This window comes from Crocuta crocuta, unplaced genomic scaffold, assembly GCF_008692635.1.
Source record: "Crocuta crocuta isolate KB4526 unplaced genomic scaffold, BGI_CrCroc_1.0 scaffold11, whole genome shotgun sequence".
Taxonomy (NCBI): domain Eukaryota; kingdom Metazoa; phylum Chordata; class Mammalia; order Carnivora; family Hyaenidae; genus Crocuta; species Crocuta crocuta.
In genome coordinates, this window is record NW_027528624.1 from 70,344 (window position 1) to 98,110 (window position 27,767).

A 27,767-nucleotide genomic window follows, 5' to 3' on the forward strand; every position below is an offset into this window, starting at 1 on the left:
CCCCAGATTTTGAGTTAATTTGTGTGAGTGTGTGTGTGTGTGTGTGTGTATGTGGTGCATGTTCATGTATTAAGTTCTAGACTATTTTATCACCTCTATAGTTCCTATATTAACTGCCATAGTGAAGATATTGAACACCTGTATCTACAAGAATCCTTCATATTGCTTTTTAGTGATGAGAACATAAATTATTTCTGGTCTTGAGTGAATTCCAAGAAGTGTTTGACCTTAACCTATTTGCCCCCAACAAATGACTGGTTTTAATTCCTGGAAAACAATAATCTGTGCTACTTTTCTGAAACTTTGTCATTTCAAAAGTATATACATTTACATAACATTTAAACATTATATAAATGGAATAATACACTATGTAACATTTTATGATTAGCTTTTCACATGAATAGTCAGTCTATTCTTTCATATTGCTGAATAACATTTCATGGTATGTATAGACTACATTTTGCTTAACCATCCACTTGAAGAACATCTGGACTGACTCCAATTTCTGGCTACTAAACATGATGTTACTATTAACATTTGTGCACAGATTTTCGAGTGAACATCATCTTTCATTTCTCAGGCATAAATGCCCAAGAACACAATTACTGGGCTCTTTGGTAATTGCATGTTTAGTTTGATAAAAGGCCAAACTCTTTTCCACAGTGCCTGTACCATTTTACCTTCCAAAAGCAATTACCAGTGATCCAATTTCTCCATATCTTCATCAACCTTTGTTGTTGTCATTATTTTTTATTTAGACCCCTTATGCAAATGATCTTTATTACTTATGAGTCTCCTTCTGCTGACCAATTAGCTTCTTGTTATAGATGTTATTTTCTTTCTTTGCAAGTCTGCTGAATTTTTTTTATTGCATCCCATTCATTATGATTTTTACATTGTTGAATGCTAAATTTTGTTGTGTCCCTTTGAATTTGTCCTGGCATGCAGCTAAGTTACTTGCATCTGTTTTCTCCTTCACAGACTTGCCTTCAGTCTTCCTCATGATAGATCTAGAGCAGCAGTTAAAGTTAATTGAGACCCATTATGTTACTATGAACATTTATAAATGTTCTTTTTCCAAATTCCTTACATTAACAAGGTCTTTATATTCAGAGTGTTGGGAACATAAATTATTTCTTGTCTTGAGTGAGCTCCAAGAAGTATTTGAACTTAAGAGAGCCCAGGAAGAGTTCAGTTTGAGCTGAATCCAACAACTTTTGATATGTAATGTTTATATTATTATATAGCACATATTTCACTAGTTTTTGTGACTTCCTCTTTGATGCATCATATATTTAGAAGTATGTTGCTTAAGTTCCAAACATTTGAAGATTTTATAATTATGTTATTCTAGTTAGCTTAATTTGTGATTAAAATATGAGTCATATTATTTTGATCCTTTAATATTTGTGAAAACTTACTTTATGGGCCAAAATATGTAAAAAATTAGTAAATATTCCATGTTCACTTGAAAAAATTCTATAATTTAAGTGTCATAATTCTATTCTGTAATTTGTTTGAATTTTACTTATGCTTAGTGATCTTTGATTTGAATAATTATGATACATTAAAATTCCACAAACTGTGAATTTATCTATTTTTCTATTTAAATCTTGACGTTTATAATTTTTGTATTCTGAGTCTGTATTAGAGGTGGCAAACGTTTTTTGGTAAAGGATGAGTTAATAAATATTTTATGGTTTATGAAACATATATGGTCTGTATTACAGCTACTCAACACTGCCATCTAGCACATAAGCAATTATGGACAAAAGAAAATGAATTGATGTAGCTATGTTCCAATAAAACTTTATTTACAAATACAGGAGAAAGTCCATAGTTTATAGACTGCTGGTATACATTATTAGAGCATACAAATTCCTAGTAAGGCTTTTGGTGTTAAAGTAACAATTATATTATATAGCCACATCTTTCTGAAATGTAGGGGTAGGTGTGATATAGTTTTGCTTGGTGTAGATTTCCATTTTTCACTCTCATGTTTCCCTGTCATTTTAAAATGTGACTCTTAGAACCTGCATATAATTGGCTTTGTATTTCTTAATGGGTCTGTTTATTTTTTACTTTTACTTGAAGCAGTTAGCCCGTTATATTTAGTGAGATTACTGATACATCTGAGTTTAAATCTACCATATTAAAATGTGTCTTGGGGCACCTGTGTGCCTCATCTGATTAAGTGTCCAGCTTCAGCTCAGGTCGTGACTCATAGTTGGTGGGTCTGAGCCTCACATTGGGCTCTCTGATGTCAGTGCAGAGCCTGCTTCAGATCTCCTGACCCCCTCTCTCTCTGCCCCTCCCCTGCTCACGCTCACTCTCTCTCTCAAAAATAAATAAACATTTTTAAAAAGTCAAAAAATGTGTCTTGTATTTTTCTAATTTATTCAAATGTTTCTTTTTCTCTCTTATCTAGCTTTCTTTTGGAATGATTGAATGAAACATTATTATTAAATCGTCTCCTTTGTTAGCTTGTCAGTCGTACATTTTTTACTACTCTTTAGTGGTTTCTCTAAAGATTACAGCATGAAATCTTGACTTATTTGCTCCTAATATAAATTAGTACTTTTATTACTTCACAGACATACAAAGATTTTAAAATGCTTTAAGTACCTTTGCCTACTCCCTCATTTGCACCATTTTTTGACATGTAGCTTAATTTAATTTTAGATCATAAAAGACTATTTATTGTTATTCTGCACAGTCAATATTCATTTAAATGTATCTACATATTCACCCCTTATTCTGCTCTTTATTCATTTCTATTTCTCTCCTTTATGCCTAGGACCATTTTCCTTTTTCTCCACAAATTCCTTAAGCATTTTCTTTCATTCAATTCTGCTCTTTGCAAATTTTCTCAAATTTTTGTTTGTCTGAAAACATCTCAATTTCATCTCCATCTTCTAAGGATATTTCTGCTAGATTTATAATACTAGGTTAATAGCTATTTTCCTTCATTGTTTTAAGTATGTCACTCAGTTTTCTTTTGGATTTTGTTGCATTTTTCATTCAGTTATAACTCACTATATTAACAGTTTCAGCTTATTAAGAGTAGTAATCTTGCCCTTTCACCTTCATGTAATGTAAGTACTATAATACCCTACATAAAAGAGCTTTTAAAAAAATATACTATTCTGGCCCCCATGATTGCCAAGGAGTCAACAATCCAAGACATGATTCAGGGCACAATTGATATCATAGGCATCACTCTCCATCTCTGGTTTGATACTTTCTATATTTATCCTAGTTTGTTTCTTAATACTGTATGAAAGCAAAGTATGCTCACAGATGGACCAGATCACATCTCCATCATCAATAATGGATAAAACCTTCTTGATTTTTCTATCCTGAAAGTCTTAGATCAACTTCATTTGTGTTCCATGGCCATCCATGGCCCAATCATTATGACCAGAGTGATGGGGTAATCATTATGATTGAATATGCCTGGGTTACATGTTCATTTAATATGTATGGTTGGTAGGGCGTTCCACAAAGGAATGGGTATAGTATTAGCAGAAAAAGAATGTGGTACATAAGTACGGCACATAAGGATACTATTATTTAATTAATGTATGTGTTATATTAAATTATATGCCACATCTTTCAGAAAAGACTGATGGAATATATACAAATATAAGTCAGCTGGCTTCCTTGCTTCTTTAACAAATCACTGGCATCACAATCTTCACCTTAACATCTATTTTTGACACATAAGAGAGTTAACAAAAATGGTTCTAGAAAACAGACTCTGAATAACAGTGTGATATTGGATCACTCATTGTCCAGATAGCCGTAAAGAGCCCCATTATGTAGTGTTTGATAAGGTATAACTGGAACTGTCAAGGAATGGTCAGATTGGTGTTGCTTGTTACTAATACGTGAGACCTGCCCATCAGAGAATCTTGCTTTTGAAATGGAAGAGATTCGTTGATCAACCCCTATCCATAGTAACACTTTTAGCTGGCCAGCTTAAAGCTCTCAAAATAGTTTTAACTTTTAAACAATATGGACTTCATTTCAATGAAGTGGGTTTCAGACATGGAAAAATGGCAGAGAAGGGACTTTTATTAATTCGCTTTTCTAATTTTCTTTTATTAATTTTTTAAAAAAATCTTATGTTTATTATTTTGAGAGAGACAGAGACAGAGACAGAGAGACAGAGTGTGAGCAGGGGAGGGGCAGAAAGAGAGGAGACACAGAATCTGAAGCAGGCTCCAGGCTCTGAGCTGTCAGCACAGAGCCTGACACGGTGCTCAACTCCCCGACCAGAGAGATCATGACCTGAGCCAAAGTCAGACACTTAACCGAATGAGCCACCCAGGTGCCCCTCATTTTTCTAATTTTAAATGGTGACAGTTTTGTTCATTCAAACTTTTTTTAACTTTTAAATCATTTTAAAATAATTTTGTTGCCTAAATATTCTAACAGAAAAAAGCCATAAAGGCACATTTGTTTTTATTATTCCTAGATTCAAATAAAATGTTTTAATTTCACAATTTGTCATGACATTTTTATAAATTATTTTGAAAACAGCCTTACCCTATCAAATTAAGGGATTTGTATTTTATTGTTGGTTTGTTAAAATGTTGATTCTTTTATCATTATAAGTAATATATTTTATCAAATATTTTTGTGCATCCTTGAGGCTGACCACATATTATTTCCCTTTTAAAATTGTATTATTAAGGGGAATTCAAGGATGACAATCAACCAGCTTTCATTTCTTGGATATATTAAACTTAATTATGCTATATATGGGGGGGGTGTAGTGCATATTCATATATAATTTTATTTAACTTGCCAGGATTTTAAATAGAATTATATGTCATGTTCAAATTGAAGCTAGTCAATACTTCTTTATTTTCATACTGTAACTGATTTGAGTATGAAGCTTATTCTAACCTCATTAGACAAAATAAGAATTTTCAACTTAAAAAAAAGATTTTTCACTTTTACTCTCTGGAATATTTCACTTAAGGCTGAGATTATATCTTCTTCATATGCATGGTGACAGGCCAGCATAATGTTTTAGACTCTATGGAGATTTTCTAAAATATGACATCATTTCTCTAATGGTTACTGGTGTATTTTGGTCTTTTATAGCTTCCTTAGCTGTTTTTATTCAAAGTCTATTTCATGCACATTTCCAAATGTATTGGCATTAAATTCTTTTCTGATTCTTAAAGGGTATGATTGCCTTCTGAATTTTGTAGGATTTTATAAGATTCTATCTTATATCTATAATCAAGCATCTCACTACTGCTGAATCTGTTTTTCGATCAATTTCCATAGTTTTATCTATCTTATTAGCCTTTTCAAAAAACCAGCTTTAAAGGGATTATTAATACTTTAATATGTCTTGGTTTTCTATTTCAAATCTATGCACATTAGAATCATAATTTTCATCATTTGTTTTCCTGGAGATTTATCCCATTGTTCTTTTTCTAATTTCTTAAATCAGATACATACCTCATTAATTTTCTTTCATTTTTTTAAGAAAAAAATAGTGTAAACATTTAAGTAGAATGCAATCTTGCCCATGGCTCTACATTTCTTATTTACATTTTGATGTCCTCTTTGACCAATTAGCTATTTATGATGATGGCTATTTATAAGTATTTTAGAAATTCCAAATGTCTGATATTCTGTAATTCATTTCTACTTTAACTGATTTTAGATCATAGAATAAACTCTGAATGGTTACAATAGCTTAACAGTTACTAAGATAAGTGACCTGTTTGTTTCAGGAGGCAAATTCATGCTCAGGTTTTGTCTTTGCCGAGAATTGATGAACACATGTTTACTTTGGGAACTTCACAAGCAATAGCATACAGGATAATGCCTCATAATAAGCCAATCAAGAAATAACATACTCCAAACCAATGATAGATTAATCACACTGTGGTTCCAGGCAAGAGGAAATGAAAGGAATAAAGTCCAAATATGGTTGAGGTCTATCTTTATAAGCATAGGCTCTGGGGAGAGAGAATGAGCCACTGAAAGCTGACCTCCAGTTGCCAGCGTAAAGTAAAAGCCCGCCGTTGCTAGGAAACAACCTCCGGTGTTGTTCTGTTGATGGGGAAAGAGGATCTCCTTAGTGGGCAGATTTTCATACCTGACAGTAAAAGGGTGCTCTTTTACTGTGGCAGGAGCTAATTTCCCCAAGGTCTTCAGGAGAGCTATTTAGATCTGCAAAGAGCCACCTTGCCCAGACCCAACCTCAGTTCTCACAAACTCTGGGTATTTACAGTCCAAATGCCTCCTTGCCATAGTTGCTTCATTGTGTTTTTACTGAAAGCCATCAGGGTCCCTGAGCAACTGAACCACTGAGAGCTTATTAATGACAACAAATGACATGATGCTATCCTGTCACAGCTTACTTTACTCTTTGTCAGAGCTGCTTTACTTTCTTTAAAAAATTAAGTTTATTTATCTTGAGAGAGAGAGAGAGGGAAAGCACCAGTCAGGGACACAGAGGGAGAGAGAGAATCCCAAGCAGGCTCTGCACTGTCAGTTCAGAGCCTGAGGCAGGGCTGGAACCCAGCAACTGCTAGTCAGATGCTTAACTGACTGAATTACCCAGGCACCCCCAGAACAACTGTACTCCTAAGAAAAATTTAATTTTTGTCATGAACAAGTGGATTTAAAATTATATCAGCCATTAAACAAGAAGTCTTATGGCTCTGTATGCATTTAAATTTTGCAAATATTCCATAAGTGTTTGCAAAGTATGTGTTTACTCTGATTACTGTAGGTAAGATTGTGTATGGTCATGAGATAGTTTGTTAATCGTATTTTGCAAACTTTCTACACCTTGCTTAGGTTTGTTTACTTGATACTTCAGAAAGTTTTATTATAAAATCTTCTGGTTATGATTTTTCAACAACTCATCATAATACTAATAATTTTTGCTTCATTAATTAACACAGTGATATTAGGTACACACACATTTATAATTTCATTGTCTTTCTGATGAATTGTTCTTTTTAAATATGCACTAAATATCTTTAAGTCAAATTTTTCCTTTTCTTTCAAAGTTTAATTTGTTTCTAATATGATTCAACCAATTTTCTGTTGATGATTATTTTCCTGCCGTATCTTCCTTTATTATTTTCTTTTTAAGTTTTTAGCGCCTCTATATTAAGAGCCTATAGCTTGGTTTTAAAAAACTAATCAGACAAGCACTATCATTTTATAAGTCAGTTTGGTCCCTTTACATTTATTTTATTACTGATATATAGAGATCTATTTGCATTCTTCTCTCTTTTTATCCTGATGTTCCTATTATTTCCCCCTTTTCTGAATTCTATTGATTATCAAGTTTTCTTTATTCCTTCTTTTTATGAACATTGGATACTATTCTTTTATAGGTCATTCTTTTAATAATAACATGCCAGAGATGTTTCCATCTTCAATCACATACGTGTTTTTGCTGTCTAAAAGTAATCAGTATCTCTCCATTAGTCTTGAGCATGCTTGCAACTTAATGCTTTTAATTCAAGTCAATATAATTCTATTTTTAATTATATTGTTTTTGAAGAATTTGTCTACATTTTTCTTAACTTAGCTCAAGTATGTGTTATACCTTTGACTTAGAAAAATAAACGTCCTTTAGGCTGGGTTAGGGATTCTTTAAGGAAGAAATCCACTTTTAACATATTGAGTACAATAAATAGAGGTAGGAATATGCATTTTATTATCTTTTTAATCATGAATCAGGCATGTTCTTGAAAGACAACTACTCAAGAAGCCATAATGTAATCTCATCAGGTATATAGCAGACCAAATGGAGTCATTACATCTTATTTCCATTATCTAGCCCTTGTTGTTTCTTTGACCATCTGTAGAACTGACACATGAAGATAAAGGCAATTAAACCTGTGTGTGGGGGGGGAATCAGTACATTAAAATTTAAAGAAATTGAATACATGTAGCTTTTTGCTCTTCAAAGCAAGATTTATCTAAGAAGAGAAGTGAATTATAAAGAATGTCTTCCTTAAAGATAAATAGTATTTAACCCATACACAGAGCTAAGAACCAGAAAACTATGAAATCAAGCAGAACTGTCCTAGTCACTTTTCTCCTTTGGATATCAAATGACCTGAAGCTCCTCTACTCTTAATGTCTTCCAAGATTCTATTTAAATTCAAGCTAGTTAACATATAGTGCAGTACTGGTTTCAGGAGTAGAATGTAGTGATTCATCACTTACATATCACACCCAGTCTCCTCCCAACAAGTGCCCTCCTTAATGCCCATCACCCACATAGCCCATCCCCCCCCCTCCATCAACCTTGGTTTGTTCTCTATCATTAAGAGTCTCTTATGATTCCTCACCTTCTCTCTTTTTATATTATTTTATTTTTCCTTCCCTTCCTCTATTCTTCTACTCTGCTCTGAAACACCATTCTCTGCTCATATATTCTGAATGGACTCACTTCTGTTCAAACTTATCGGTCCTCTAAAAATTTACTCATTTCATCACAGTTTGATTTCTGACATTTAGACTAAAGTAAAGGCAATAAAATGTTACCATCATCGCAAAACACTGATATTGTTAGGTCTTGAGTTATCTAAGTTGAATATAATGATCATTGGATAAATTATTATAAATTAATTGAACTTGTTAAGAAAATTCATATGTGTATTTTAATAATTTGAGATAGCATGGTAAGCTGTTCAGAGAAGACCATTTTTGCTGAAGTAAAACACGAAAATTATCAATTACTCTTTCTGCTTACAATGGTTTATATGAAAACCATTGCATTATTGAACTATGCTATTATCTTATCAGGGACCAAATGCAAATGAAATGAGTTAACAATAGGTTATCTGGTATTCCTATTCATTCAAGATGGTTTAAATAAACCCAGAACCCCAGAATAATTAGTTGTTTCTTCTTTCACTTTTAGACATGTTTCAAATTGGAGAATAGATCATAAGGCCACTCTAGTTAACAAATACTTGTGATAAATAACTTAGCAGATTTAAGTAGGTTGCATAAGTTGTAAATTTAAATAAAGTTTATTGTCCCAAATATAATGAAGAATGTATCAAAAAATAATTTCTCATATCTCATATCTCATTTCTCATATTCTGACCACTCAGAATAAAATGCATCTGGCTAATTTATTTTATTTTTATTTTATGTTTTAAATGTGTTATTTATTTCTGAGAAAGAGAGACAGTGTGAGCAGGGGAGGGTCAGAGAGAGAGGAAGATACAGAATCTGAAGCAGGCTCCAGGCTCTGAGCTTGCTGCCAGCACAGAGCCCGATGCAGGGCCCGAACCCACGAACCATGAGATCATGACCTGAGCTGAAGTTGGACGCTTAACTGACTGAGACACCCAGGTGCCCTGAATCTGGCTAATTTAAGGATGAAGTTTGTAAAACCAAATTTGGTGGATATTTAACAAAATAAGACTTCATTGGTAATCCAGATCAAAGGATAGAGGAGAATTACATATCTAAGTCTTCTATGAAAATATTTGGGGATGAGACAGTTACTGATGACAGAGTATCTGTTGCTTATTAATAGAAAACAAAACTCAAGTGAAAGGACACAATCTACAATTTGTAGTTTAGTTTCTATAGTTTATGATGGATGTTATATCTACTCAATTCATCTCACTTAAAATCCATGGCCCTGAGGAGTTCATGAATATATGGTTGTTTATAGAAATTGAGTTGTTTGTCATCAATTCATTCAACAGATTTTTTTAAAATTTTAACGTTTTTATTATTGAGAGACAGAGCATGAGCATGGGAGGGGCAGAGAGGGGGAAACACAGAATCTGAAGGAGACTCCAGGCTCTAAGTGGTCAGCACAGAGCCCAACAAGGGGCTCGAACTCACAAACCATGAGATCATGACCTGAGCCGAAGTGGGACACTCAACCGACTGAGCCACCCAGGCGCCCCATTCAACAGATATTTAATAAGCACCCATGATCTCAAAGAATTGTGTAGACTGTGAGAGAAACTGAGAAAAAAATTATTTACATTATGAATTCTACACTCTGCAAATATTTATTCACTCTACAAATTCACTCTACACAAGTATTTATTGAGTGACCAAAATGTTCTAGATGCTTAGGATACCTCAGTGATTAAAATACCAGAAAGTCCCAGTCCTTGAGAAACTTAGACTTTGTAAACAACAAATAATAAAAACAACAAGTACATTGCACATTGTGTTGGAAAATAAATAAAGCGGTGTAAGAGCGACTGGGCGTGCAGAAGGAGTTTTAGTTTTAAGCAACTCTCACCTAGAAGATGTAGGACTTGTAAAAATGCAAATAATAGATTTCTCCGTACTCTTCAGATTTTGTGTTTGCATTGCTCTGTGCAAAAGGGTTCTGTCATTTAAATGAGGGGTATTAAAAGAAGACACTTGGGAGAATATGCTGCCAACAATTGTGACACAATTCAACTCAATTCTGTCTGACACTGTCTACCTGGAGACAGAGTCAGAGCCCACAGGTTAAAGGTTCCATTTAATAAGACTGCTCCCTGACTCCTTCAGATGCAGATAGCAAGTCAATGCTGTCGTTGCCTGTGCTTCTGGCTGTAAATCAAAGAGTCCCATGATCCTCTCCTTGGGTCCAATTATTTTCTAGAGTGGCTCACAAACTCAGACAAACATTTTACTTACTAAATTGTCAGTTTATTATGAAAATATATAACTTAGAAACAGATGGGAAAGATGTATAGGGCAAACTGTAATATATATGGTAACTGCTCGAAGCTTCCCTCCTCCTTCTGGGAGCACTGCTCTTCCATCACGTCCAGATGTTGGCCAGCCTGGAAAGTCTCCTAAGCCCAACACTCTAACCACCACGGGGTTGGTTCCCCTGACAACCAGCACCCTTAGTGGTTTTCTAATAGTTACAGCATTAGCATAAACAGGTGTGCTTGAAAGGGGCTTGTTGTAAATAACAAAAAACATGCATTTCACTTGTACTGCTCTGGAGCTATTTCAGGAACTGGGAACAAAACTAAGTCTTACCACAAAAGATGCTTCTGTGACTCTTCTATTGAAATTTAAAAGCTCTGTGTTAGGAACCATGATGAGGACAAATTATATATTTCTTATTAGAAATCACAATATCAGGACACCAGAGTGGCCTCGTAGGTTAAGCGTCTGACTCTTGGCTGGGCTCAGGTCATGATCTCACAGTTCGTGGCATTGAGCCCCGCATCAGGAACTGACAGCTGGGAACTTGCTTGAGATTCTCTCTCCCCTCCACCCCTCCCTGCTTGTGCTGTCTCTATCTCTCACAAAATAAATAAATATGTACTTTTTAAAAAATCATAATATCATACAAGGATATACTAGGTTTCTAATCCTTCCTAGCCTTCTTGTTTGGGTTGCAAATAAACATGTCAGTCTCCCAGGTAAGACACATAAAACAAGCAACAAATTAAAAAATGTACACAAGGAGTGGATATGTGGCCAACAGAAGAACTGATCCATCATGCTATTTGGATTTTTCCAGCAGAGTAGCTACTATGCAGAAACGAAGAAAGTGGCTCTGCAGTGAGATTCACAGAAGAGAAAATGGGCAAGGCTCTTATAGCTTATGGTTGCCCAAAGTGCTCTTTACCTAGACCCAAGCTGTGGGGACTCTACGAAGAAGCCCTATGGGGTCAGCAAATTTCTCCAAATTCCACTTCTATTTTCTTTCACTGCTCAGGTATCAGTCCTAATGTTATATGCCTGAATTTGTGTCTAACTCCAATTTTATTTTATCCCAGTTCATCTCCACAATCTGTATACTGATAATCAATCTGCCCAACTCCAGTTTCTATCCCCATCCCCCAAACAATTCCAGGGGCATTGTCTGGGCTTTGGCTTATCTCGGTGACAATCTAGACAAAGGACTTATAGAGCAACTCAATTGGTCTCCTATGCTCAGCCATCATGTCTCCTAAACAGTGGGTAGAAAATACTGAAAGCCAAAAATTGTGTATTGTCCACCATGAGTAATAAGCACATAGAGCCAGAATGTGAATCTAGGATACCTTCCCATTAAAACTGGTTCAGCAGTTTCTGTAGAAACCTTGGGATAAGAATGCTTAACTTATTTAGAGTGTAATGTTAGTAGTTAGTTTTGTCGAGCAAACAGGGACGAGTTAAACAGGTGAGGAATAAGCCTTATTTAAGACTATTGCCAGAGAGGAGAAGGACCAGAATGCAGTGTGAAGTCAACTCGGCCAAAACAAAAGGCTAGAGTGTTTTAAAATGCTAGGGTGAACTGGAGAGTGGGCGCCATCTGTGTCTGCTAAGCCTTGAAGGCCAGAACATTGGCTCATCCTGTTATTGTACAAACAACTGTATTACTAACAGAACACCTTGGAACCAGTCCCTAATTAGGAACACGGTATGTGTTCCCTGAATTGAATTAAATAGAATTTCTGTATCGGTCAGATCAAATATACAGTTACATTAGGCCCCATCATCCCAGTGCTTGTGACCTGAAGTTTTTCACTCAGTACCAATAAGGCTAAACCATTGTTCTGTGCAGGCAGGTTTACTAGGTAGAGACTCTGCAATCTAGATTTGTATCATCGTGTGATGTCACCAGCCTCAGTGTAGCCTTCAGGGTCATGGTAACAGGAGAAGAGAAAATGTGAAGCATCAGGCAGGATTTTATATGGACAGGCAAATACATCATTTCCAATTCCCTTCTCTGGACCAGAGCCTGGCTGGTCTCAGCTGGAATTCAGAGTGTCTCAAAAATGTAGTCTTCTCATATGTCCAGAAGAAGGAAATTAATATTAAGCATGCTGTAACCATGGCATGTTTTAGAATTTCAGTCAGCATCCTAACCTGTGCTGGGACTATATTGGCCTATCTGGGTCCAGAATAAAGCAGTAGTTCCCCAATAAGAAACTATCTCCATGAGATTCCCTTCCCTTCAAAGTAAAATGTTGTCACAGGCAAATGAGCTTTGAGATCACTGCTACTACTTTTTCCATAGGGATTTACCATGTGCTTTTATAAGTTAAACTCTGAGAAGTCATATGATTAAAAAACAACTTTGTATATCCCAATGTTTCCCAATTTTTAAAATATTATTTTCCCTTACTTTTATGAATCATTACATCAAACTCAACTATTGCTCTGTGGAACATATTCTGAGAGAAGATTCCTAGAGATAAGATTTTAATTTTACCTGGAAGTTGGAAGATAAAAATAAATTCATGCAACCTCATTCTGTAGATCAATATGGATAATTTTTGCTTTTAAATTTCCTCTTCCAAATGTATTATTTCCAGTCTCTTAAACATTACTACTGCTACTTCCATGGCTACTGATAACAGCAATAATAATACTGCTATGAAAAACAACTGCTCATTTTAAAAGAAAAGAATCTATTAGGTGTTATTGATCCTAAGTTGAAGAATTAGGTATTTAATTAAAACTGCAACAGGAAAAAATGTCTATAGCCAACTTTAACTGGCAATTTAAAGAACAGGGAATTGGGAGAATTCATTTCTCTTTCCCTCTCCAGCACATAAATGCCACTCTCCAAGTTCATAGTTTTGGTCCCAAGAAAATATTTCCCATCCATGAAATTAACGGATAGCAATTGCTCAGTAAGAACCTAAGGTTGATAATAATAAGAGGAAACAAGAAATCACTTTAGTCAACAAAGTAAGTTTTGTAATAGCTAATCTTATTTGTTCAAATATCTTTTTTAAAAAATGTTTTTCCTGATTGACTCCTAGTGATAGAGTAGTGATATGCATCTGTGTTTGACATTTAAATTCGTCCTCTTTTTGAGGAATTAGAAAGAGTAATCCTGCTAAGATTTGATCCCTTCTAGTGATCTTATAAAAATTTAAATTTCCTTAGAGAAGACTGTTTCTGCCAAAATAGTCCATTTCTCTTAAAGCACAGAATAATTTAGACAATTTCATTAATCCTGGATTTTAATAATTCACAGAAGCATTTTTAAATTTTTTATTTATGGTTTTCTTTTCTACAAAACAGCTTTATTGACATATGACTTACATGATAGAAAATTCACTTAAATGTCCAATTCAATAATATTTCCTAAATTTATAGAATTATGCAACCATCACTACAACCTAATTTCAGAACATTTTTATTATCTCAAAAATAAACCTCTTGTTCACTTTTAGTCATTTCTCATCCCCTCCCCCTCTCCCCCTGCCACCAGGAAGCCACTAATCTATTTTTACTCCTACAGATTTGTCTTTTCTGTACATTTCATATAAATGGAATGATATAGTATGTCTTTCTTTGTGTCTGACTTCTTTGCTTAACATGATTTTATCCATATTGTAGCATGTGTGAATACTTCTTTATTTTTCATTGCTGAATAGAATCCCATTTTATAGATGTATCACATTTTGTTTATTCAAAATAGTTTCCACTTTTAGAAAGAATTTCAGCTTTATTTGGTACAATTGACAAGATTTTAAGATTTTTTAAGTTACTTTTATTTTTTAAAAATTTTTATTGAAATATGTTGAGGCACAATATATTAGCTTCTGATGTAAAACATAGTGATTTTGGGCCCCTGGGTGGCTCAGTCAGTTAAGCATCTGGCTCTTGATTTTAGCACAGGTCATGACCTTGCAGTTCATTAGATCAAGTCCCGCACTGGGCTCTGGCTCTCTCTCTCTTTTACAAAAATAAATAAAAATTTTTAAAAAATAATGATTTGACAATCACATAATATACATTATGAAATGCTCACCAGGGAAGCAACTAAAGTGTCCATCCATAGATGAACGGATAAAGAAGATGTGGTATATTTACACATTGGAATATTACTTGGTCATAAAAAAAGAATAAAATCTTACCATTCATGATAAAATGGATGGACCTACAGGGTACTATGATTTCATTTAAGTGCGGCATCTTTAAAACAAAACAAGTGAACACACCAACAAACAGATTATAAAAAAGAGACTCAAATACAGAGAACAAACTGGTAGTTGCCTGAGAGAGGGGACTAGGGATCGGTGAAGGGGAGTAAAAGATACAGACTTACAGTTAAAAAATAAGTAAGTCATGGGAATGAATATTGTAAGACATTTTAATCATACATACAAAACATTATGAAAGGATTCCCTCATCTATTTAATATACTTATCACCTTAAATATTTATCTATTTTTGGGTGTGGGGAATGCCACTACTTCCCCCACCCCCTAGCTCCTGGTAACCACTCTTCTCCTCTTTCTCTCTCTATGGCTTTGACTTTTTTTTTTTTATCCACATTCAAGTGATACCATGCAGTATTTAACTTTCTGTTTTCTTGTCTGCCTTATTTTAGTTTACATAATTATTTTACTTTTCATAATACCTTCAATGTCCATCTATGTTATTGCAAATAGCAGGATTCTCTTTTTCTTCATGGCTGAATAATATTCTATTATATATAAAATATATCATATATTGTTATTTATACCTAATGTTGACATATTATTATAATATATAATATTCATTCATTCATTCATTCATTCATTCATCACTGATGGACACTCAGGTTGTTTTTCTGTCTTGGTAATTGTGAATAACGCTGCAATGAACATGGGAATGCAGATAAGTCTTCAATATCCTTCTCTGATTTTTTTTTTTGGATGAACCCAGAAGTAGGACTCTTTGATCACATGTAGCTCTATTTCTAGTATTTTGAAAAATCTCCTCAAAACTTCTTTTGCCTCCTGAAAACAACATAGTTGTGGTTGCCAGAAGGGAGGTTGTTGGAGAGATGGGCAAAAGGCGAAAGGGGTGAAGGGGAGTGGAAGATACAGGCTTCCAGTTATACAATGAATATGTCATGCAGCTGAAAAGTACAACGTAAGGAATATGGTCAATGGTATTGAAGTAGTGTTGTGTGCTGACAGATGGTAACTACACTTGTGGTGAATAGAGTATAAAGTATAGAGTTGCTTAATCACTATGTTGTACACCTGAAACTAATATAACTTTGCCAACTGTACTTCAATAAAAAAAATTTTATACAATAAAAGTAACAACTAATGACTGACTGCTATCCATCAAGCAACTGTGATAGTAACATTGAATGTATTGTATCATATAAAGATTTTTACTTGATTTATTATATATATTACTATATTAATTATTAATATATATCATTTATTATTTTATCAGTATATTGTACCTGAAATTCTGGGCACCAATATATGTTAACCATCATTTAGTGTTCAAATTTTCCTCTATCTTGTCTTTTAGCTATTTATTGACTCTCCCCACCTCAAGCCTTTGAATGATATCTATATCATTGATATTTAGATTCCAAATAAATACTTCCAGTCACTATATCCATCTTCCCTTCAAACTCTTGACCACATATCTAACTGATAATTGATATCTCTCCTTGACCATCTAATAAGCATTCAAATATAATATATCCAAAACTGAACTCTGATCTTTGCCCCCAAGTCTATGACTCCTACAACCTATCAATTTCAGTAAATGACAAAATCCTGCCATTTGCTCAGACCAGAAACTTTGGTGTCCTCCTGGACTATACATATATTCAGTTAGACAATCCTGTTACTTTATTTCCACAGTACAACCGTTTCTTACTGCTACCTCCTTGGTGCAAGCCATCATTGTCTCTAGCCAGGATGATTATAGTAGCCTCCTATCCTAGACCAAATCTCGTATTACATTCTTGCCTCCCTTCAGAATAATCTAACAAAGGAGTAAACAGAACTTGTTATATCAGATCATTTTACTTCTCTACTCAAAACCGCCCAATGCCTTTTCTATTTCCTCTTACCACACTGGCTTCCTAGCTGCTATTCAAGGCATGCTTCTACACCAGGGCCTTTGCCCCTACTATTTCTTCTTATTGGAATTCTCTTCACCAGATACCGGCAAAGCCTACTCCCTTTCCTCTTTCAGACCATTACTCACATGCCATCTTTTCATTGCAGACTTACATAATTACCCAATCTAAAATTACAACTACTTTTCCTCAGTCCACTCTCCTTTCTTCTCTGCCATATTTTGTTTCATAGAATTTATCACCATCTAATACACAATGCATTTTGATTGTTTATCTTAATGATTGTACCCCCACTAGAATAGAAGCCCAAGATAGTAGGAATTTTGTCAACTTTTTCCTTGCTATATTCTTGCAGCTATTTGTTGAGTAAATGAAGGAAGGAACCACTATTATCCTACTGATCTTTCTTCCTATTGTGAATTCCCAAATTGTGGGTCTTAACCAACCAAGATATTCTTTGGAGGCTTGTCAGATGATTTATACATCTTGATAGTCCAGCCCTGGAGGATGACAATCTTCTCAAGTATATCCAACCACTGTTTTGTGGGAGGAACTCCAGGTCCTTTATGCATACAGAATCCCTATGTTTGCCACCCACATGCTCTCTCTCACATACACACACATGACATGCATGGACACTTGCACATATGGGCACATACACACATTCCTGATACACATTCTAAGGACTCTTCATATAAGCAGGACATTTGGGAATTTTCACTTAATGCAAAGTTTAAGCTGGAGCCCTGGAGTGCCTGGAACAAGAGCCGTTTTAGCTTTATTTGTTTTTTTGCTTTTTTTTCCCCCATGTTGCTTTCCTACCAGATCTATTAAGAGAGATGATCTGGTATTTAATGCTGCCCCAGGTACACAATCAATCCTGGAAATGGCAACACATATATTAATAGCCTTTGTTAAAATCTCTTCATACACTCCAGGTTCTGGATTCACGGACCTTTGGTAGAAACATAAATCTTTGTATATGTAAGACCATTTTTACAAACCTTCAAATGAGTAGTAATATAAAAACCATATTATTTAATGTCAAAACACATGTTTCCTCTAATTAATGCTTTAGGGAGAAAACCCCTTCATATCTAAAAAAGGCCTTCATTGCTTAGAGAAAAAAAAAAAAAGAAAGAAAAATTCATCAGTAGTAAAAAAAAGAAATTTTGGTAAAGTCCATTTGACTCTAAGAGCTCAATAATCCTTTCAAATAGTGATTTGTGATTATTTAAACTGAATACTGCTATTATGCATACATGTGCTTTTTATTAGGTGTCACTAGAATTTGAAAAGGATATTTCATCATATGCTTCCTCAAACTTTATTAAATTCAATATCAATAGTGCACATCTATGAACATCAGTATAGGAAATAGTACATCTTTCAAAACTATCTCAAAAAGATTTAATGACTTGCTATCAAATTAGGTAAAGAAAAATTCTGTTTCTCTCTATGGTGCTAGTAGCAGAAAAGAATCCCAAGAGACTTTAAAAATAAAAACATGAGCTAGACATAGATTAGTCCAGAACATCATGTCCTTAACAAAAAAAAGTGAATGGATAGGATAAATATAAAGGTCATAAGAATTTAAGGTAAGTAAAATTATTATCTTTCTATTATCATTCTTTGGCAAGGTGTCATGAAAGCAAAAAATAAAATAAAATAAAACTGAGATAGCAAAGAAACATAGGTCAACATGGAGAAAGTCAACAAAACAAGTAATGTAAGCTTGAGTTTAGTTTAGCACAAACAAGTGAACTAAGCAAAACATTATCTCCATGTACTCAAGATCCAGGGCACTCAACAGATGCAAAATTAAAAGATAGTCAGCATTCAAGAGAAACCAGCAATCCTCGAACAATATTTGATGCATTATTATGGGAAGACAATATACCATGGTGTCCACTATTTCTCTAAATACTTTGTTTCCACAGATCTGAAACTATATTCAGTGTAACTGCGTGAATTATATCTATACAAGTTAAAGATCCTGCTTTTTTTTTTTTTACAGTTAGCAAATGTTTAGAAAATTTGAAACAGAAGTGACTTGTCTAACACTTTGTGATGGGAATCTTTTTTTTTACTTTGTTTATGAAAAAGTTTTAAAAAAATATTAAGACTTTAATACAATTTAAAAAATTTTTAACATTTCTTTATTTGAGAGAGAGAGAGAACATGAACAAAGGAGGGTCAGAAAGAAAGATGAGCCACAGAATCCTAGTAGGCTCTAGGCTCTGAGCTGTCAGCACAGAGCCCGATGTGGGGCTCAAACCCATGAACGTGAGATCATGACCTGAGGCAAAGTTGGATGCTTACCCAACTGGGCCACCCAGGTGCCCAAGTACAATTTTTAATGTAAAGAACCATTAAGCCAATTTTCTTCTATGCTCAGATTTCCAAAGAGAACAGTGGAAGCATGTGGTAGACGCTGAATTGCTTGCCCCAAATGATTTCTCTCTCTATTCTCTACTATCCACATAGAAAAAATGTACCACTCACTTGTCCACTTGGTCTTGCGCTAAGCGTGCTCATGTGATCCAGTTCCCGCCAATGAAATATAAGAGGAAGATGCACAGAGTGGGGTATGGGGAGAGCTCTGAGTTAGCTAGAATGCTGCTTTGGTTTTTGTCCCTTGTGTCTTTTTTCCTTCTCTGTTTTTACTACCTTGTGTATGGCTGGGATTACTGGAGAAGTAGTGGCTATTTTATCATCCTGAAGAATAAAATATACAACTATTAGAAATCTTGGAGCATGAAAAGTAGACTGGGTCTTTTCAGTACTGCTGTACAAACCAAACTCAGACTAAACTTATACTTTTGCTGCATGAAATGAATCAACATTTCATCAGTTATGCTGATTTTAAGCAGGCTTTAGTTGTTTGCTATGGAACTAATTTCTGGTGGATAACCTATAACTGTTCCCATTTTTATTTGAGGTTTATAAAACATTCTTCTGGATAAATTATTTTCCAAATGTGTTTTGCAGTTGTTACGGAATCTGGTCTGGGTCACCAGGCAGAAGAACCAAGTGGCATTTGGAGATCTTGGAAGGCAGGAGGTTTATTTTACACCACTGGCTCAGAGGAGAGCATTCTCCAGAGGCCTGAGCCCAGAGCATCAGCAGAGGTGACAATTTATAGTCTGTTCCAGTGACAAGAGGGTGGGAAGGAAAACTCAGAATGGGAGTCTTTGGGCAGGGACTGGAATTCCATTATCAGTCCTTATCATGGTAAGTTAGCCATCTTAAAACAGATTTTTCCCTATCACAATGAAACATTGATCAATTTATTAAATAACATCTGATTTTACCAAATGTAACATCTGCCAGTATGAATTTCCTTTCCTTTTGGGAACATTTTTCTGCATAGTGTAATTTTCCTGGGACAAATTTGAACAGTGTGCAGTTTTCTTTAAATGTTTAGTTTTTGAGGGAGAGAGACAGACAGAGTGAAAGTGGAAGAGGGGCAGAGAGAGAAAGAGACACAGAATCTGAAGCAGGCTTCAGGCTTTGAGCTATCAGCACAGAGGCCCCATGTGGGCCTCGAACTCACAGGCGGTGAGATCATGACCTGAGTCAAAATCAGACACTTAACCGACTGAGCCACCAGGCACATTTAACAGTGTGTAGTTTTAAGCATAATCTGTTTTATATTTCCCTCATTTTGATCAAGCCTCAATTTTCAGTGGTTCATTACAATAGTTTTTATCTTTGACAATAAAGAAAAGTTTCATTGGTTATATTTAAAAATTTTGTTAATGTTTATTCATTTTTTGAGAAATATAGAGACAGAGTGTGAGTAGGGGAGGGGCAGAGAGAGAAAGGGAGACACAGAATCCAAAGCAGGCTCCAAGCTCTGAGCTGTCAGCATAGAGCCTAAACCAGGGCTTTAACCCATGAACTGTGAGGTCGTGACCTGAGCCAGTCAACCGACTAAGCCACATAGATGCCCCTCATCATGTATTATCTGCAGTGTTTATGATTATCATATTATATCAGAATGATTTTTTTCAGTATTGGTATTTTTTATGGTCTCAACAAGTATGTTAAATAATACTCATAATGTATGTTCAGCATTCAGTTACAGTCCACCTGTGGAAACTAGATGTAATTATTTTCTTTCATCCTTTATTTAACTACTCATTGATAATTTCATGTGTTGTAACCACTATGTCAACAATATATAAAGAACACATCTCATTTTTACAAATGAATGTACATCTTAAATAGAACTTATAGGAACAAAAAATTCTTTCATAGGTTCTCCTAGAAAAATGGAAATAATAACTTTAGTCATGAGAAAGTAAACAAAACAGGAATTACTTTATTGCAATAAATAAAAAAAGAGAATTATAAAACAACAGAAAGTGAAATACAAAGCAAGTGTACCATGTTAAAAATGCTTTTGTAAAAATATTTTCTTTTTTAAATTTTTTTTAACGTTTTTATTATTGAGAGACAGAGCATGAGCAGGGGAGGGGCCGAGAAAGGGGGAGACAGAATCTGAAGGAGGCTCTAGGCTCTGAGCTGTCAACACAGAGCCCAACATGGTGCTCGAACTCACAAACAGTGAGATCATGACCTGAGCTGAAGTCGGACGCTCAAGCAACAGAGCCACCCAGGTGCCCCTGTGAATACGTTTTCTTAATCCCAACATTTATCATCAACTCCTTAGTATGTATATTAGCATAAAATATTAGTATATATGATCTTTCTCATGTTTTGCTATAATTAATGTAAATGTTGACTCATGATTTCTGTTTTCAAAATATCACACACTGTAAGAATGTCCTGTCCACAACCACATGAAACAAACTGGTTATATCTCACACGTAAAATATTGAGCCACAGAAGTCAGTCACAACAGAAGCCATCTAGCAGGATCTGATTTTTATGAAGTTCACTAACAAGCAAAACTAATGTGTGACTCTAGAAGTCAAACGTAGATCCTACTGATAGAAGATATTGAGTGGGAAAGAGTCAGAAAGCCTCTTGAAGGTGCTAGAAACAGTCTAGGCCTTGATCTGCATTGTTGATACAGGAGCCGAACATCTGAAAAGCTCACCAGATGCTACTGTGATTTGCATTCTTTATTGTATGCAAATTATTCCTCAATTTAAAAAACAAAGAAAAAATTTTTTAAAAATCTTTTGCTCACATCCTGGTACTTCTAATCAGAATTTTTTTTAACTTTAAAAAGTTCAGTTTTATTTCAAAGGAAGGGATATTCGTGTTAGTATCTAACCATTCTAATAACACACAAGGGAAGCTAAAGTTGCTGACGTTGAGTAGGGAATCCAGAAAAGGTGATACAATTCTCTTTTTTGTTCTATGTTCTGTAATGCTCACTCTTTTACACTGTTAAAAATACAAGTTTGGGGATCAAAAAAAGTCATATGTTTGAAAGAGTCTGGGCTTACGACGAGTCGGTTCAAAATACATATATAATGAAATGGTCTGTGGTTCTTTTAAAAGGTATATCAAAGCAGGGGCACCTGGGTGACTCAGTCAGTTAAATATCTGACTTCGGCTCAGATCATGATCTCCTGGTCAGTGGGTTTGAGCCCACCCATTGGGCTCTGTGCTAACAGCTCAGAGCCTGGAGCCTGCTTTGGACTTTGTGTCTCCCTCACTCTCTGCTCCTCCTCCCCTGTTTACATTCTCTCTCTCAAAAATAAATAAACATTGAAAAGAACTTTAAAGGTGCATCAAAGTAAACTTCAGGGGAGAGAACAGAGATAAATGACACAGAGTACAGACATCTCAACAAATAGGGAAAGAAGCTTCAATTTGAGAAAAAAAAAAATTGGTTAGAACTTACAGATCAGAGATCTAAAATGGACCAGGCAAACACATGCTTGGGTGAAAGAAAAGTTCAAGGTAAACATTCAGTGAAAAGAATTTAACAGTTAATAGTAATCTATTCAATAATTTATTTCTTTCCATAACCTTCATTTTAATTGTGATATTTTACATCTGAAAAGTAAGAATTTGGAGAATGGTTGTTTCTTATCTCTCTAAAACAAATATTTCTTTTAAGACCAAAGTGGAAACAATGGTTTTATTTTTCTTTCATTCTCTTTACCTCTAGATGGCACCTGTGAACTGATAAAATAGGGACTAAGCAGGTCCATCCAGACCCCAAATTCCATTTGGAAGGATGTCTACCCCCTTCACCTCCTCCCTCTCCCAGAGCAGGGCTTAACGCTCAAGAAGATGAAGTGGAAGCAACCAAGTTCCAGTAAGAAGACCCAAAATAAATGCAAAATATCTCATTATGACAATGTGATTTTGGCCACTCCACTTCAACCCGAGTCTCATTTACAGAAAATCCTTAAAATGGAGAGAATAGCAGGGAAGTTGGGGAGACTGCATAGGGTAATGATTCTTTGTGCTTTTCAAGTGTTAGATTTCTATCCAAATGAAAAATATTGCCAGTGGAAGACAGGATCACAGGAGGCAAAATATGGATTGGTTTTAAATACCAGTGGATAGGGGAAAAAGAAAATATATAAGAGAATTTTGAGGACTGATATATACAAATGACAGCTCTAAATGAAAAAGTTAATAAAAATGGCAATATGTAGCATCATCTATGTAGATCCAAGGGTTCTACATTCAGAATAATATCAACATCTATGCAACCCAATTCATCAGCACTGCTCACCAATTCATACTAAAATAATAGATTGTGAAGTGAAAGAGCAATTTGCAATTATGGTTTGATTTACACTTTTTTCAGGGAAAGAAAAGAATTATAAGTATAAAAAATATTATTTAAAAATTTAGTATTTTCTCAATCTATTGAAATGAAGATAAAGAAATCTGTAAACTCGGTCCAATGTTGCACAGTGTTAAAGATACTGACACCATTTTTTGTATGTATTTTGGACAAATTTTGATGATATCTAATGCATAAGATGCAACTGGAAACTTTTCCAATACAAGTGCCATTCTGTTCAATTTGATCATATTTTTTCCATAATTATTTTGATATATTTTAATTATATCTTGTTAACATAAAAGTAGAGGCTATTTATGTGTGCCAATGTTTTGCAGTTTACAAAATATTTAGACTGAGACAAAAATTAGAGTTGCTTGAGAGGAATGTTCCTGAGATCTTGTATTGTATTGACTGCTACTTAACGTTTGGTGCTCCAGGTGCTCCCAGATTGATTTTCTATTAAAATAAATTTTTCCAAAGCATGGAATTTGACCAACTGTTTTCTAATTCTCAAGTACTGTTTAATGTATAGTGTATAAAAAGGGATTCTGCCAGATTTTCATTCTTTAGCATCAAGATACTATTCATCAATCTATTATTAATATTTAAATATCATGAGTATCTTTGAGATTTCATTTTATTTCCTAAATAGTCTGGGAAGTATTTGGCTAAAAGCTCCTTCTTTGACTAAAACATTTTTATTCTAGTTGACATTTATTTTACTCGTGATTTCCTGTTGATCATATTTTACTTTTCAGATAGAAGAAGAAGAGGAAGGAGAAGGAGGGGAAGGAGAAGAAATAATATAATATTTATGCTATGCATACAGTGCAAAAAGGAAAATCCAACCATCTAAGGAAAACTTTGTCAGCTGATCCACATATAAATTCATGGACTAATTCTATCCACAATAAAATGTCCACTCCATAATGACATTATTATTACATGGAAGTGTTTGTCTGTTTTAATGTTCTCAGCGGCATAATAAACGTCATTTACCACTATGTCATTACCCTCCAATAATTTTGTTGTTGATTTTTTCCTGACCCTTTAATCTAAATGTTTTGGAAATGCTGACTTGGACTCTGCATTGTATTTAGGGCAATGTGTTAACTTCTCCACTGATAGGTGCACAGGAAAATTCTGTCTGTGGCAGTGAAGGCTTTGATGTACTTCACAGTGCATCAAAAATTCATTGAACACAGAAGCCAATTTTAGGGAGGCAAACATCTTTTCCTGGTTGTTTTGCAATCACTCAGCACACACAGTGTGTGTTTACCTATAAGGCTGATTGGCTGCAGTTAGGGCCCAGCAGGGAGTTTGACCTCTGGGTGCTCCTTTAAATACACCACTTTCATTCTCACACCTTGGTCTCCACTATTCCTCTCCATCTAGTATGTTCAATCTCTTTTTTCAAATTTACTACATAGGTAAAGAATGTTGACTATCTTCTCCCTGCCTTAACCCCTGTGCATAGAGAGAAGAAACTTATATCCACTGTGAGTTTAGAGAAATTAGCTTTGAGGATGGAGGTGGCATTTTACTACTGTGTTGGATTACTGACCTTTAAAGGTCAACAGCCAATGAAAACTACACGGTTTTTGCTCTCCGTGCCCCTAAGTAGGCAAATGAGGTAGAACCTGTCTGCACAGGTCAACGAGTCAGGCCTCTCTCTGTGCATTCCACCATTACGGTGACTGCAGCTCAGTGTTCATCTGCTAAAATCGAGCGTTAAACCGCGTAATCTCGCGAGACGCTGTAAGCAGAATGTCTCACTTATACTTGATTCCCAGTTTCTAATACAGGCCTCACCAGACATATTCTTTGGGAGTTACCTGTGCATAAGGAAGAGGGAAGAAAGAATGAGATTTAAGCATTCTTTGGTGACTAGTAAAATATCAACAAACTACCTCCAAAAAATGTACCCAGTGTCTTAGTCTGTTTGGGCTGCTATCACAAAATGCCGGGATTGAGTGGCTTATAAACAACAGAAATTTATCTCTCGCAGTTTTGGAGGCTGTGAAGTCCAAGATCAAAGTGCAGGCAGATTCAGTATCTGATGAGGACTCACTTTACAGCTGGACAGTTTTTGCTATGTCCTCACATGGCAAAAGGCTTTCTCAGGCAAACCATGAGAGACTCTTGAATGCTGAGAACAAACTGAAGACTGATGGGTGTGGGGGGGAGCGGGGGTGATGGGCATGGAGGAGGGCACTTGTGAGGATGAGCACTGGGTGTTATATGGAAACTAACTTGATAATAAACTAGTTGTTAAAAATAAATAAATAAATAAATAAAATAAAAAATAAATAAAATTAAAAAGTCATGAAGATTAAAAAAAAAAGGCTTTCTCAGACCTCTTTTATCAAGGCACAGCTGAGGGTTCCACCCTTATGACCTAATCACCTCCCAAAGGCCCCACCACCTATTACCATCACATTAGACGTTAGGTTTTCAATACATGAAACCTGGGGGCCACAGACCTTCAGGCCATAGCATCTGGTATTGCCTAAAATACGTGTTATATTATATTGCACTTCCAGGTTTTTTCTTACTGTATTTTTATATAGAGCTTGCAGCTGAATCAAACTTGGTTTGTCCTCCTAAAAGAGTCCATACTGAATATATTTAAAGTCTAGATGATATAATATAAATCATCTGCATGGGTATTTATGATGTCAGCATCCATGCAATTTTAGTGTTTGTCTTGCCATTTCCTCATTTGCTTACTTTATTCAATATAATACATACAGAGTTTAAAACCATCCATTTATTTTCCTCTCTTCTTACCACTTTTCTGTTACTTCTGCCAATTTATAATATTCCCCCCTCCTCCTTCTTCATCATCATCTTCTTCTTCTTTATTAATTTTGTCTCATTTTGAATTTTGATCTTTCTGAATTTATCTCTAAAATAAAACTTAACCTTTTTCCCATTAAAATACCATTTTTCTTGTTTCTCTCCCTTTTCCCCTCATTTGTGGGAGTTTTCTTTTTGCCTTCTTCAAACAAATCCAAGTTGAATCATGTTTTTCATTTCTGTTTTCCTTATTCCCGTCATATTAGACAACTAAATTCTTTTCTTTGTGTCTGCCTGTAAGTATTCAGCTGTAAATGATGAGCTACAATTAGAATGTTATTTCTAATGAAATTAACTGTTCCCAGATGTTAGCAAATTGCAGATGAAATTCTATCATGAACAGATAACTGTTTCTGTATTTGGTTGATGAATTTAAACCATAAGAAACTACTGGACATGCTAATTCATTGTCCAAGTTTCTTAAAGCCCTGATAAGTCTAACAGGTGAATTCGTTGATTTAGTCTACATACAACTCAGAGATTTGTAACAAGAAACACTGCATCAGTTCTGACATATATATATGTATATATCTGCTATTATATTATTATTTGAATTTCTCATTGCGATTTCCCTCCTCCCTAGAACAGCTCAGTGTGTGTGCATGTGTGTAGAGGGTATGCGAATGTGTGTAACTGCATGAAAACAAGGAAGGCCATAAGTGAACTCGTGGAAAGTACTAAGAATGCAATGAGCTCACCTGATAATGTATTCAGTTTGAACCACTTTACCTACAGAATAGAGAATGAATATATACAGAGGTCATTTTTGTTGTTGTTTATTCAATACTACACTTGGAGGTGTCTTTGATTAAAGAAATTGATTTTGGTGGACCATTGGTATTTTTTTCAAGCATAAGAAACTGGACATAAAACTTTCCTGAAACTTCTGTGAGAGATAAGGGGTTCCCCTCTCCCATTTGTCAGAAACACATGTATGCTGGAGAACGGTCTTTACATTTGTAGACAGGATCTTAAAACCAGACTATCCCAGGCCCTCATTTTGCAAATAAGAAATGTGAGGCAGATCCGTACTGAAAAATCTCAAAATCTTGAAATGTGGAGCCAATAAGAATGTGGTATTAGAAAAAAAAGCACATTGGTTTAGGAAACGCCTGACATCTAACAGAGACTGTCGATGCAGAGCAAACTCAGGGTAGTTTTTCTATTTTATCTTGTCACACACTGACTGTCCTACCCCTCAGCAGCTCCCACCATGTCTTTGCTTCGAAGTGCAAAGCAAATGCCAAAGCCTGGTATTTGGCCATTTCTTTGCTCTCCACTTTGAGAATGTAGTTCCATTGCTTACCCGGGAGCCTCTGAACCGGCCTATTTCCCACATGGCTTCTGCCAGCCAGCCGCGTCTATGCCTCCC